Genomic DNA, 14,058 nt, shown 5'->3' with positions numbered 1-14,058 from the left:
AAGAATTGAAAGGAAAGGGTTTTAAAATTAAAAATAACAAAAATTAGAAATAAGACTGTATAACTGTTATAACATACACCTTACGAGGTTAAAAACAAAGATAATAAGGTCTCAGTATCAAGTCAAGAATCGAGCTATCACACATAAGTTTAATTCCAACAGAGAACAAACAGCACAGCTATTGGCAGCACAAGAGGTAGCAAAGTAATACTACTTCAAAGTTTTCTTATCCATGCTTTCTTGCCATGAATTGGAAGAAAATATGCTTCCAGATTTGTCAGCAATCCTGTCAGATTTACCTTGAGAGTAACTGAAATCTCTCACGCATAGAACTAATATTATATTCGTTTTGCTCCTCAGTTAGCTTAATAAAAGCATTATAATTTCCTGCTTCCACACAATGGCTCCACAAACTAAGGTTTTTCATTGCATCTTCCATTTTGTTTTCACTTGAAATATATTAGTTAAACTTTTTTTTTTTTTTTTTTTTTTTTTTTTTGGTAAAGAAAAATTTAATTTATGTAAAAAGTTAGAAATGTTGCTAAGGTAAGATAACTTCATCAACTCATTTACATCGCTAAAACTATCTTTAAGGTCAAATATTCAAGTTTAGCCGTTAAAAGGGATGATGGTTTAAAAACAATGAAATTTGAAACATTTACAAAAGTCTCTTAGAAATCTTTTCTCTGAATAACAATCGTACTTCGCAATGTAAAAGAAGATGTTCATATTCACTGTCCATCTCTTTGTATCATAGAATGTATTATCTGACATTCAAAGAACGATATATTATAAAATTTATAAATTTTATACAATCTTTTATAGCTGTTTGCGAAGGTATTTTTAATAGGTTTTTATGTGCATGCTGCAATATAGCTATCCATATTCTGGGGCCAAGGCCTTTATTTTTCGAAAAGGCCCTTCACGGACGCCTGCCATTGAGCGAGCGCCATAGCTGCTCAGTCCCACATACCATTTTTTCCATTCAATGTCATTTGGACTGATGCAAGTATCAATCCAGATAAAAATTTCTTCTGCTGTTTTTTCTTATATTCAAAGGTTTGCGACTGAAATTCTTCACTGGATGTATTCTCATATTCGTATCTTGTAAAATACATTAAATTAGCATTGGCCGATATGTCCATACTTTCATCGACTTGAAGGGAAAAACTGCACACTTTTATAGAATTACAACAGTTTCCTCGATATTGTCTGCCATTTCCACTTCACTGCATTATTGATTCCCGCTTCACTGCATTATTGAAGAGAGACAACATATTACCTGGTTTTGCTGCTTTTTATTTCCTTGTTCGAAGTAAAAAGGAAGTATTGTAATCGCGAAAAGTTTCAGGCATCATATTTTATCGCAAATATCCATTTTGACCGCTATCGAATGCAATTTAACGATGTTTTTGCGTTACATCTGCACATAAGGACAGAATAAAGGACTCCCCCCCCCGAAAAAAAATTCTAAAACGAATTTAAAACGAATTCTGAAGAGAATTTTGAGAATTCTGAAGAGAATATATCGCGTCTGTGCGTACGTACCTACGTATCTCGCATAACTCAAAAACGAGTAGCCTCAGAAAGTTGAAATTTTGTATATAGGATTGCTATAACATGTAGATGTGCATCTCGTATTTTGGTTGCAATCGGCCGCACCAAAAAAATATAAATATATGTACACATATATATCCACTCCTTTACTCGGCTCAGTGATCTCAGTTTCTTTATTCTTTGCAGTAACAGTGTTCTAAACGTAATAAATATTAAGCGTGTATTGTCAAGTGTAGTAATACATTAAGCAAATAATGTCAATGCAGTTGTAATATGAATTACAAAATGTATCTCTAGATATAGGTGGCGCTATACCAATTAACCTGAATGGTGGAGGCATGGTGCCCATGCCCTCCGTCGCATATCGCATATCGCATGTTTGTAAATTGTGCATTTGTTGTTTTAAAAAGGATTGAACTATGCTGTTCTTATCTTCCGGTTAACATTTTTATGCCTTAAGTAAATCTGTATGCAATATTTTTAGAATTGTCAACAATTTAAAAGTTGTTTAAGTGCCGCTAAGCCTAATAATTTTTGCCATGTCGGCCATTGCTTGTTTACATTTGAAAGATTTATTTCGTAATTTTTAATACAGATAATTTGAGTTTTTTATGTATTTTTGCCTTTTAGAGAAGTGAGGACTGAATTAGTTGAATGAGATATACTGAATCGTCTGTGAAAAACTGTTTCTTTCTTTTTTTCCCCTTTCTTTCTTTTTTTTTTGGTTTGTTTAATTTCTTTTATACGTTGTTTTAGATTTATTATAATGTTTGAATAGAACATGTGGCAACGATTATATAATTCTTCAAATGATATACATTTTGTGCATTAAGTTATGAATGAGATGTAGCACTGTTATGTGAACCTAGTGCCAGAGTGTTACAATGGTAAACAAATATAGTGAGTTTTAAAGTGTGCATTTATAGTATTGTGGTTTATGCGCTATCGACGAAGTAGATTTAATTCAATCAATTAAGTTTAAATGAAATGCAAGAAAAAATGCGTATAATTTAATATTCCGTACAAGGAAGTCATGTGGTGTATACATCAGATTTTTTTATCAGGTATACAAGATGCTAACATTTTCACTGTAGGAGTCCCATAAATATATAAGAATATATTTCAGTTTCAGAAATCAACTGGGATATTTCATAAGAAACAGCAGCTACATTTCAGACAAAGCCTCGAGAAAATTTCGAAGATATAATCTGCTCTACGACTAATAATTATTTCTTCTTATTTATAAAGAAATCCATCGATTTATTATTGTATTTCTTATGTTTGAATGCCGCTTCAGCTTTGAAGATCTCGTGGACTCATTTGATCAGACCGTATAACCAATAATACACATTGTTTAGGAAACGAAATTTTATACAATCGTCAGAATATTGTTAAATACACAATTTTTTCTTCTTTTTTGTAGGTGTAATCGACTACATCTAAGTGATTAGTAAGAATATAAGTAAATACCGATGCTTTGAATTTCGAATTTTTGAAGATGAGTTCCTCTACAGAAGATCAAAACAATCTGCAATAATGTAATCAAATGTCAATACAACTAGTTAATTATAGGTCCAGGTAAAGTTTAGTTTAATACTTTACTATTAAATTAAAGGAAAACGTATTTACAATGCTTAGTTTTCCTGTAAAGTATGATCATTTAATTATCTTCCTTGTTGATAGTCTTCAAATAACAAAATTACGTAAGTGAGGGCATATTACATACATTTATTTCTTTCCTGAGCCATATCATAAAAAATTTTGTTTGCAGTTATTACTAATAAAGCTTGAAAAAATCAAAATTGCTATTTCGATTATAACATAATCATATTAAATTAAAAGGAAACTGTCCAAGGTTTGCCTGTTGTCAAAAAGTCCTTTCTTTCCACAGTCACCAAGCTTGAAAAAAGTTGTCTTTGCTTTTCGCCCATTTGTCAGTGGTTTAATATTAATGTATTAATATTTTGCCTGAAGTTTTGTAAGAGACAGGGAATATATTAGATTTTGTACAATGCTTAATAATAAAGCTAAATAGACCTTTAAAAATTGTTTTAACAGGAATGAATCCAAGAGCAGGTTGGTATAACCTACGATGATCTACGATGATGCATAAAATATCTTAACAAATCCCCCGGCGTGATGTTAAAATCTGAATTTTTCAGATTTTGTTTCTTTCTTTTTATTGTATTTATCTCCTTATTATATTAACTTAAATCTCAAGAGGGCAGTTCACCCTCATTCTAAAAATTCCTTTCAACTGCTATTGTCGTTGATATTTATTCATAACATAGCCATAACTAATTATATTATTTTTATTTCAATCAGCTACACAGAAATTTGTAACTGGAAATACTAGCTATCAAAACAAAATTCAATTTTTTTTCTTAATTAACTTATACGTTGATATATATTTGGTTTGGTTTATTTAATTATGTCAAAGCACTCCGGGCTATCTGCCTAAGATGAGGGTTGCCTTCGTGGAGAAATTTTTTAAGGACCCATATTTGGAAATAAAAATAATTTATCTACATCTCTTTGTTCAGATGCTCAGAAGCACCAATTTTTTACATTAGTGAAAAATTTTATATTTATAAACATCTTAATAGTTACTGCATCAAATGCATTCAATTGCAGTTCTTATTACATTCAGAGCTAATGTGTTTCAACAATTTGACATCATACTACTCTCATATAAAGACACATTTAGAAGAACATTATTTTAATGGTGAAAATAAGTATGAATAGTTTAAACACATTTTACAATAATTAAAATTATCCACTGCATTAAAATTAATTTAGTTAAATTATAATTATAAATAAACTATTCAAATCAAAATTTTTATACTTATTACGTTTGCATTATTTCATGGTGGACTTATTTATAAAATATTTCTTTATTATCTTATTACGTTTTTAATCGGTCTTGTTCACGTACTTTCAATCTTGTTTATGATACACCAGTATCTAAGGGCACAATAGCATAAACGACAATAAATCAAAAGCTATCCATAAAGACGGCCTTTGATTTATCGTTAATAAGTATAATAATAAGTATATAACAATAATAAGTATTGTATACTAAATATACCGTATATTATATATATATATAAAGTGAAGACAGGATTAACCCGGTGCAAATTTCCCCAATGTTCTTTCGAACTCTGCTGCCTCAAACTTCCAGTGAATCATCAAATTCGTTTCCGGTGTGTGATTTAACGGCGTATTCAAAAAGTGCTTTGAAAATCATCGAGTATCTGTAATTTCAGAAATCGAACGTTTTTCGAAGAAATATGGTTACTGGTTCTCGCTCGCTTCGAATATTCACAATGTTTATTCATTTCCGATCATCGCTTAAATAGAAAATTAAACATCCAAAGTGCTTTGAAAGTCAGCACCCTCAACAGCGAAATGTGAAATACTAAATAGTATTTTGAACTCTTTTGCGTGTTTAGTGCTTTATTCGGCAAATTCTTCATGTTAAAAGAATGCGGTATTATCAAAAGGCATCAAATGTGATAGTGAAGGGATATTAAGTTCCAAAATGAGTAAATTACGTTTAAAAAAAAGAGGGAGGAAAAACTTTGCATTTATAAGTTATTGTATTGCGATTTATTGATAGTAATATTTTGCTTAAATCATTTTAAAATCAAAGTTAATAATTCAAAAATTTTATGATTTATTTAAAATGTAGTTTTGTATTTCTGACTTGGAAAAGGAAAAATTACTGAATCTCATAAAAATTAGGTAAGGAATTTGAACGTTTTACTTAGGGAAGGTTCCTAATGTGAATAAGATTTTTGTACTATTGTTTAAGTTTCTTTGAATTTATATTTTTAAATTTTTACTGTATGTTAGGAATGAAATTATTGTTTGAAATTTTTGAGTTGTAGCTATTTCTTTTATGTTTTCAAGATAAACGTTGAAGGCTCTCACCTTATGAAGAAATATATTTTTTTATTAAATCTAAGTATTTTTTATTTTTTCATAAAATAGAGTGTGTTTTTAATTTTTATAATGGAATGACAGCAGTTCGAAAAAGGCCAATTGCCTCTATCGAAGGAACGGAGGTCTTTCCTACAGTAACTGCTAATTTGGCGAATCTTTTGGCTACTAGTGAAGAATAAAGACCAGTTTGCTCAACTGATAAACCAATATGATGGAAATGCTAATATTTAGAGAAAGTTGTGGAGTCTTCAAGTTTTGTAAAGAATAAGTAAATTTTAAATGTCTTAATAATAATGAAAAGTTTGAAATTTGTTGTGTTTATGAATGATGTGTTACAAAATTTTTATATTTTAAAAATGCCTTCCCTAAAAATATAATTATGGAAATTCTAATAAATAGCATGAAAGTTGGCATCTCAATCTGCAATATAATAGAAATATTTTCATCAACTTGAACATGTACTTTGTGAAAAAATTTGAACTTTTACCGTGTGGAACTATCAAGAATTTTACAAAATTTCATTTGACATTCTTTTACATGCAATTGTTTTAAAAGAATACAGAGCTAAAATTAATTATTGAATTCAAAACTTTTATGACCTCCAGTGAAATGTCAAAATTATCGGTCAAACTCTTATGACAATAATTTTTGTTTAAAATTTAAATAGGTTTGTTAATATGTTTTGTATTTTAAAAATTGTATTTTTCATATTTTGCTGCTCTAATGCTTTTTCTTCCACCCTGCTCACCTTCCTTTGAAGGGGGGATGAACAAAATATGATTGTTATACAAAATTTTATATGATTAAGATATAACAAAATATGATAGCTGTTTCAAAAAAATAATTGGCGACCTCAAAATTAACATTCTAAATTTGATGATCTGCCTCTAAATTCATCTCTTCTCACAGGTTCCAGATTTTTCTATCTTACGTAACGTTTTAATGCAGATGCCTCTTGTCCAATGAAATGAATCGTAAACCAAAACTCTGAACTGAAACATTCCCACTCCCAATGCGTAAAAAAAAAATAATAATATTAATAATAATAATAATAATAAAATAAAGATTGTGATTTTCAAGATACAGTGCGCTAAATTGCGTCATCATGCTTTCCACTCTGCCACCTTCAAGCTATTACGGTCTTCTCAGTCGTCAACGCATGTTAAAGCATGTCGTAAGCTGTTAAAGTTCAGGTGCTTTCATTTACGCAGTTTGGAATCAACACTCATTTCCAAAAGTTAAGCACGAAGATGTAAAATGCAAAAAAAATCAACAAATACTGCTTTGATTGACACAAAATTCGGCAGAAAAGTAGCATATATATTTACGCATAAAACAAAATCAATAATTATACACAGAAATGAAAACAATATTAAATTTTTGTAAGTTATAAGATAATGACATACTGGAGACTTAAACAGAATTATGTATAAAGTGAAAATAAACAGCATAAAATGAAAAAAAGGACATTAATAGGGTATTTGATCCCCCCTCATCTGTATACAAAGTTTCTGTATCAGTATACAAAGTTTCTGTTGCATCTGTATACACCTTGTGATCAGGCTTTCAATTAGGTGGTCAACCACCGCAGAATTAAGCAATCGCCATTCTTCTTGTAGAGCAGTTTCCAGCTCAATAAGAGTGGTTGGAGGTGGGAAACGTGAAGATACAGCACGGCAGAGAGCATTCCAAATATTTTCAATGGGATTAAGGTCGAGCGAATAAGCTGGCCACGCCAAACGCGCGATCCCTTCACTCTCCAGGTAGTCATCGACGATGTCATGTCTATGGGGTCGTGCGTTATCGTCCATTAAAACAAAAGTAGGGCTAACTGCTGCAGCGTACAATCTCACAATGGGTTCTAGGACTTCATCTCGATACCGGACAACCGTCAAAGAACCCCGTTTAATGATGGGCAGGTCGGTGCGGTATCCTAATGAAATCCCTGCCCACACCATAATTTCCGCCTCGGAATGCGTGATATTCGGTGATGTTTTGGGACTGATTGTTTGTTCGTTGTTCCCGCCATATCCTTATACGCTTGTCATCTGGCTTCACAGCAAAGCTTGACTCATCAGTAAACATAACATTGCCCCAGTCAGACACATTCCAATTGACATGTTCCCGGCACAACTGTAATCGTGCCCCTCTTGATTGGACGGATAGAGGAACACAAACTCGAGGTACCCGAGCGTACGCTTTTTATAAGACTGCATTTTTTACGTATTTCTTGACATAAAAGCGCGATTGGCTGTTATCTAACGTATTTGCATACTTCCATCTATCTCTGCAGCGAATTGCATCCTTTTCAATTCTGATTGGCTTCCGGAAATTAGCATTTTCCTCTCCGTGCTTAACTTTTGGAAGTGAGTGTACACAAGCTATAATAAGTATCATGTGCACTATACGTATCTTATACTATATGCATTGTATACTACATCCCTTTTTAAACTAACCAATTATTATGATTTGGATCTTTACTTAACTTCGTTCCACATTCCTCACCCGAATGGAAATTAGTGGATTTTGAATTTAAGCTGAGGTTTTTGTTGGATTCTGAGAGAGAGAGTGCTTCTAGCATGCATTCTGCGTGGTTAGATTCTGCCAGCTCCAGCTAGTTGTAACTATCTCCGCTTTGCATTCTCTCGTAGTTGATACTTTAAAGTGACGGTTCGGTAGTTTATTGAGCCAAATTTATATTTAATTGTGTAGCCTTAGACTACTGATTAACATTTTAAATTTATTTGATGGTTCTTATTTGCATTGCCACAAGCTCTGGTTGTCGATGAGGATGGTATCACACGTCCATTTATTTCAGATGAACAACTGTTTCAGGCAATTTTGAAAGAAAGACGCACGATTTTTTCTTTCTTTAGTAAAAAATTGTAAGTTGCTTGTTTTCAACAACCAATCAACTATCAGCATCGAATCCCACGTCATCAACCATAATTTGTATTGGAGAACTAGTTTTCTTTTCATGCTAACCCCAAAACGATCCACAGGGATTGTATATTTCTTAACGTGTGACAAAGCAGAAAAATTGTTCTAAAGAATTTTTCTTCCGAAAACATTTGAATATGTGATCGGACTTAAACACGAATCTTACCCTGGTTTGTTAAAAGTTCAGTTTAAATGAAAAGGTTACTTTAAAACCTTCGTAAGTCTGTCGTACTATCTCAGACAGAGTGATAACTCACTTGTCACATGTCAGTTAGGGTTATAGGCCTGAAGTAGTTTCATTATTAGATTAAATATAATCTTATAATAATAATAAATACAATACAAAAATAGCAATTCAAAAACCAATATTGAAACTATAAAGCACATTTAAATCTAATATATATTCTAACCGGTGTATGCTGATATAAGAATAAAAATGGTATGCTTAAGCTATAAACTACAGTAAATAAATAAACGAGTCTAGAAATGAGATCATAACGCGATAAATTCTTGAGAAGTGAAAAAGGTAGAATGGGCGATAAATGACGCAAGCAAAAAGGTAGTAAAGTAATAAAGTAAAATAGTAAAGAAAAAATGTATAAAGAATTTAAATCTCTCGACAAATCGTCGCCAGGGGTTGGTGAATCGAGGGAAGCAATGGAACAACATGTTTGTGAACTGATAATGGTACAAATTTACTAAATTTAAACTTCCTTTCAAATTATAAAATATGGAAACAATTTGTGTCGTTTTCAGTCGAGCTGCTTGCAGGGTGGAATAAGAACAGAAATTTATTCAATTTTCCACGCATCCAAAATCCGTTAAGATCCAGATAATTTCAAAAAATGCAACAGAATCTTTCATTGAATTAAATACAAAACAGGTCGAGCAGTCTAATTCTAAAACCATATATGCAAACAACACATAAATTAATAAAAAAAACAGTTATTGCACAAGTGTTTCCAAAATAAAAATTTTTTATAATAACCTATAGAATTCTTTTAAAACTTGATCGACACTGCGGATAGAAAAGCTTTGTAAAAATAAAAAAAAATAATAATAATAATAAAAAAAAAACTTTTTGTATGGCTTCCATAGATGAAAAATTATGCTTAGGAAAATATCCGTTACGCTTTAAACAGGTAAAAGCAAAACTCTCCATGCCTTATGCACGAAATAATTTTTAGAAATATTGAGAATCATGTACAAAACAAAAGTTAATCATTTTGGTGATTAATGGATACGCCTCAGGTTAAAAATTATCTAACTATCAATTAATTTATGGACAGTTAATTTTGAAGCTAACTCATTACATTAAAACATAAAAGACACTGAATATAAAACATACATTTCATTGCGAAAAGTCTACTCAGCAATTTTACGCAGACGGTAGCGGAACTGATAAATAATCAAGGTTACGTAGTTAGAAAGCTGATAGCTGTTGCCATAATAAAAATACAAAAAGGAAACTCTGGGAATTTTATGTTAATTTGCCAAGTAATATCACAGCAACAAAAGCAAATATTTAATAATTATTTAAATTTGTTTTAAACATTTGCTGTTCTAGAAATAAATAAATAAAAAAGCAATAAATTAAAATAAAAGGATTTCAGATTTTATATTACTTCCAAAGGGGCGTTTATTAAGGTTTTGTGTGTTACCTCTGCTTATTAAATATCATGTTCTTCGCACTTAAACCACAAAATTCAATTCAATAGCAATATCACAAAATAATTTTAAAAGAACATATCTTTAGAATTTCCTATACACAGCCTCGCGCGCTGGAGATAAAAAGGTTTTTTCCGTACAGTGTTGCCATTGCTCGCTTTGAAATCATTGAGTTTCTTAATCAAAAATTTATTACAGTTTTATAAAATATGAAATATATAATAAAACAAATTTCAAATTCCAAATTTGTACTTCCCGATGCCCATATTCGAGAGAAAGACTACGTTATTCAAAATTTGATGTCTCTAGATACCGTTGTTTTTTTCACAGTGCGAGAAACATATATAAATTCATGCAGATTCTTCATTATTTAATTTCTTTAAATATAATGCAGGGCTCTAACATTTGGTGGCAACAATCTGAAAAGTGAAACGACGTTTATAGTGAACCAAAGCAAAATGCCAAAACGAATTAAATAGCCCTTCTGTGCCAACTACTCCCGTGGGTTAATAGCAAAAATATAAAATGAAAGAATATATTTTTGGGATGTAAAATAAAACAGCTATTTTTTCATTTTACAGTTTTGCTACGAACATAAAATTTATACTTTATATATTAAAAATGCTACCGTTGTATGAAAATGTTACTTGTTTTACGTCATGAAACCCGATCTTGCGATGCATGAGTTCTGCCTAAACAGTGGAGAGAAATAATACTGATTTAGTGAAACCTAAAAACCGTGCATTTGGACTTCATCTTAAATCGGTTCCTTCTTATATTTTCAAAAATAAGTATAATTTCACAAGAAATAATTTCAGTTTATTATATCAAAAGTAATTTTAAGTCTCTTCCCATAAGGTGGTGAAAACGAAAGATCCCACGAAGAGATGTAATGTAGAGAATTTTTTTAATGAAACTGTTTTGTATTCATGCTACTTATGGAGAAAATAACAAAAACAATTTCGCCAGGGATCGAACTTAGGCTTACCCACTCAGGCACTCGACCGGTCTATATTGCTAGTCAACACTTTCTGCAATCTTCGTAAGCGTTAGAAAAGTATACCAAAAATTGTGCTCACTTATTATTAAAAGTTTGGAATAGAATATGTATGAAAATACTGAAGTAAATATTTATGTGAAACAATATTATATGTATTTATTTCTACTTCTGACTGATTAAAACATAGTCAAGAGGTTTTCCCAAAAGCGCCGCCCGCAGTAATTAGAAGGAGTTCTGCTGTTTATACATCAGTCTTATTGAAGAAGTTTACGTTATTAGTTTTACGGAAAATTAATGCTTACGTAACTGTAATGAAAATTGAAAGGCACTAAGTAAGAAATTTATCAAAAGACAACTAATTCCAAGTGTTGCGGAATGACATCATAGGTACATTCTGAACTTCGAAATCAGACAACCTCGTCAGACCTTTCGTCCTTGTGTCGGTTCCGCGTCTCGTTTGTGAAGGTCGCGACAGATGTCTAAGAATCGCGTGTGGAAGTTCCAATATTCTGCACTAAAACCCAGCTTCACAGACGAGCTACCACTAGTTACAGTCAAGATGTCAAGGAATGGAGTTATTTATTTCGATATCAAGTTATGTATAAATCTTTGATTCTTAGAAACTATTCAAACCGTCACTTAATCATCCAACAATTGTCATCGACAACATGTCAAAAATCTGTAGCCAATACATGTAATAAACGCAATTTTTTTCACAACTTATATCGGTTCCTAAAGACTATGTTGAAAATCTTTGTTCTAGAGAAAATAATGATGAATTAAAAAAAATCATAAGAATAAAACATAAAATATTTGGAAAGCATTTTAGTGTCTTTTACAAAATTTCGAAGTTAAAAAAAATTCAGAGTTAATTATGCAAAATAGTGAATTAAAATAACGCTTTATTGCTTAATTTTAGTCTGTTATATTTAAAATAACGTATTCTACTCATAAAAATATTTATTTGTTTTCTTAATTTTTACTCAAAATTTTCGCATTACGCTGATTTGTCTTTATGCCGTTGTTGAAAAGAAGGCTCGTATTATTTACCGTTTAAGGTTACAGGGTCTGAGGCTAGGGCTCCAATTTTAGAGAATGCCAGACTAATCTAATAATTCCTCAGAATATTGTTTTTCTCCTTATAAAAGCAAATAAAATGAAAATTAGAAGCCCCTGAATATATGATAGCCCTAGCCATCCATACTGTTTTAATCCGGTCCTGATTGCAAAATTAATATTTTTCAAAAAAATCTCAGTTCTGTTGAATTATTTTTAAAAAAATGCAAACAAGAAAATTTAATTGCATCGTAGTATTTTGTATATATAAATAAACAATGGAATTTGTACACAATTAAAGAAATTTCAATAATAAATACCTAAAGCAACAATTAAATTAACGGCGCAAATATGAGAGGGAAATTAGAGGGAATTCATAAAAATTTTCATTAAATTAGTTTCACTTAGTTTTATTGGTATTTTAGGAACAACATTATGACTTCATCAATTTTCTCCTTATTTTCAGGTACATCTATATACGCATAATTATGTGAATACACGCATAAATATGATAGATGAGATAAAATAAAATAAAAAACGATAAAATTCGAAAATTTTATAACTTAATGCATAAATTTAGAGTTTATATATGAGGACTATTATTTATTTGTTTAATTTTGGATATCACAGTTTTGTAGATAAAAAAGGGCTGTAAAATAACCATGAACCAGAAAACTTTGACTAAACATACTTAAAAAAAATTGCAATTATTTTCTAGTAGATATATTTATTATTTGAAAAGTAATCTGTTTTTGAAGATTCCAATTAAAGTGAGAATTAGCATATATTGTACAAATAAGCGTTTTGCAGATCTGTGTTGAAATTATTACAATCATTAACATGATAGACGAGTCGGAAGACTTAGAAGAAAGTCCTTCGCTGAGGACTTTCTAAAATAAAAGGGATATCTATGAAGAAAACACCATCAAAACAAGCTTAATAAGCTGCTAACTTTTAATTAAAGAAGACATCAATGAAGGGGAAAATGCAAAATTTAACTACTAAGTAAAATTTATCTTTATAGATGCACTGTTTTAATAAATTTTCTTTATACTTGTTCAAAAAGGTAAAACAGAAAGAAAACGTTACTTCATTCTCAACATGGCGAGATTTGGCGATAAACAGAAATAGAGATAAATAACATACTTTGTAACCCTGACGCGAATGTTAATATTTATTGAAAACTTTAAAGTTAGTATAATTTAGAAAAACTTTTCAATAAATCTTTGGGTTTCTATTAAAATAGAGAAAATGCATTTTTCTTTAATATCTAAATTCTTATGTGACTTTCACACCTAAACGCGTGATATCAAATGCATAGTAAGAAGCTTTAAATCCCAAATAACTGCAGTATTTACGACCAACTGGAAAAAAATAAATATAGGAATATTCATTAATATTTAGTAAAATAATTGCTTAATACTTCTAACTCACTAATATGAATCAAAGATAGCGAAATAAAATGTTTTATTAACAACATAGTAAAGAAAATTCGATTATTCACAGAAATTATAATTCTTTACCTAAAAGTTAAGTTTCTAACGTAAAATAAAAACACAAATAAAATTTAATTTATTTGAAATCAACAGCTATCAAAATTCTGAAGTAACTGAAATATAAGAAATGATTAAAATTTACATGATCTAAGGCATATTATAAGACATAATTACAGGTTAAGATTTCATTTGATAAGTCATTTTTATCTAAGAAAAAGCTTACATGGTTATTTATACGGTAATAAAATGATTGAAACTGAAATTCGACACTATATGCATAAGTATACTAAGCATAGGTGCAACAGATTAATGCAATTTATGACTAAATATTAGCATCAAGGATTGTTAAGTCCATATGTGATAATTATGTACTTTGTGTAAATAATTAATATGTCT

The 14,058-nt window shown here is 30.4% G+C and overlaps 1 protein-coding gene and 1 long non-coding RNA gene across 4 annotated transcripts in view; one reads left to right on the top strand and one right to left on the bottom strand.

Moving 5' to 3' along the window:
- LOC146995135 (uncharacterized) overlaps window positions 1–14,058 on the top strand; it is a 427,109-nt gene that overhangs the window by 318,343 nt on the left and 94,708 nt on the right. The window lies entirely within an intron of this gene.
- Window positions 1–14,058, bottom strand: part of LOC118182910 (uncharacterized) — a 353,090-nt gene that overhangs the window by 335,026 nt on the left and 4,006 nt on the right. The window lies entirely within an intron of this gene.

Source organism: Stegodyphus dumicola, chromosome 10 (genome assembly GCF_044657685.1).
Source record: "Stegodyphus dumicola isolate Sdum_Otavi_A_Nest chromosome 10, ASM4465768v1".
Lineage (NCBI taxonomy): Eukaryota > Metazoa > Arthropoda > Arachnida > Araneae > Eresidae > Stegodyphus > Stegodyphus dumicola.
This window is presented reverse-complemented; position numbering and strand designations above follow the sequence as displayed.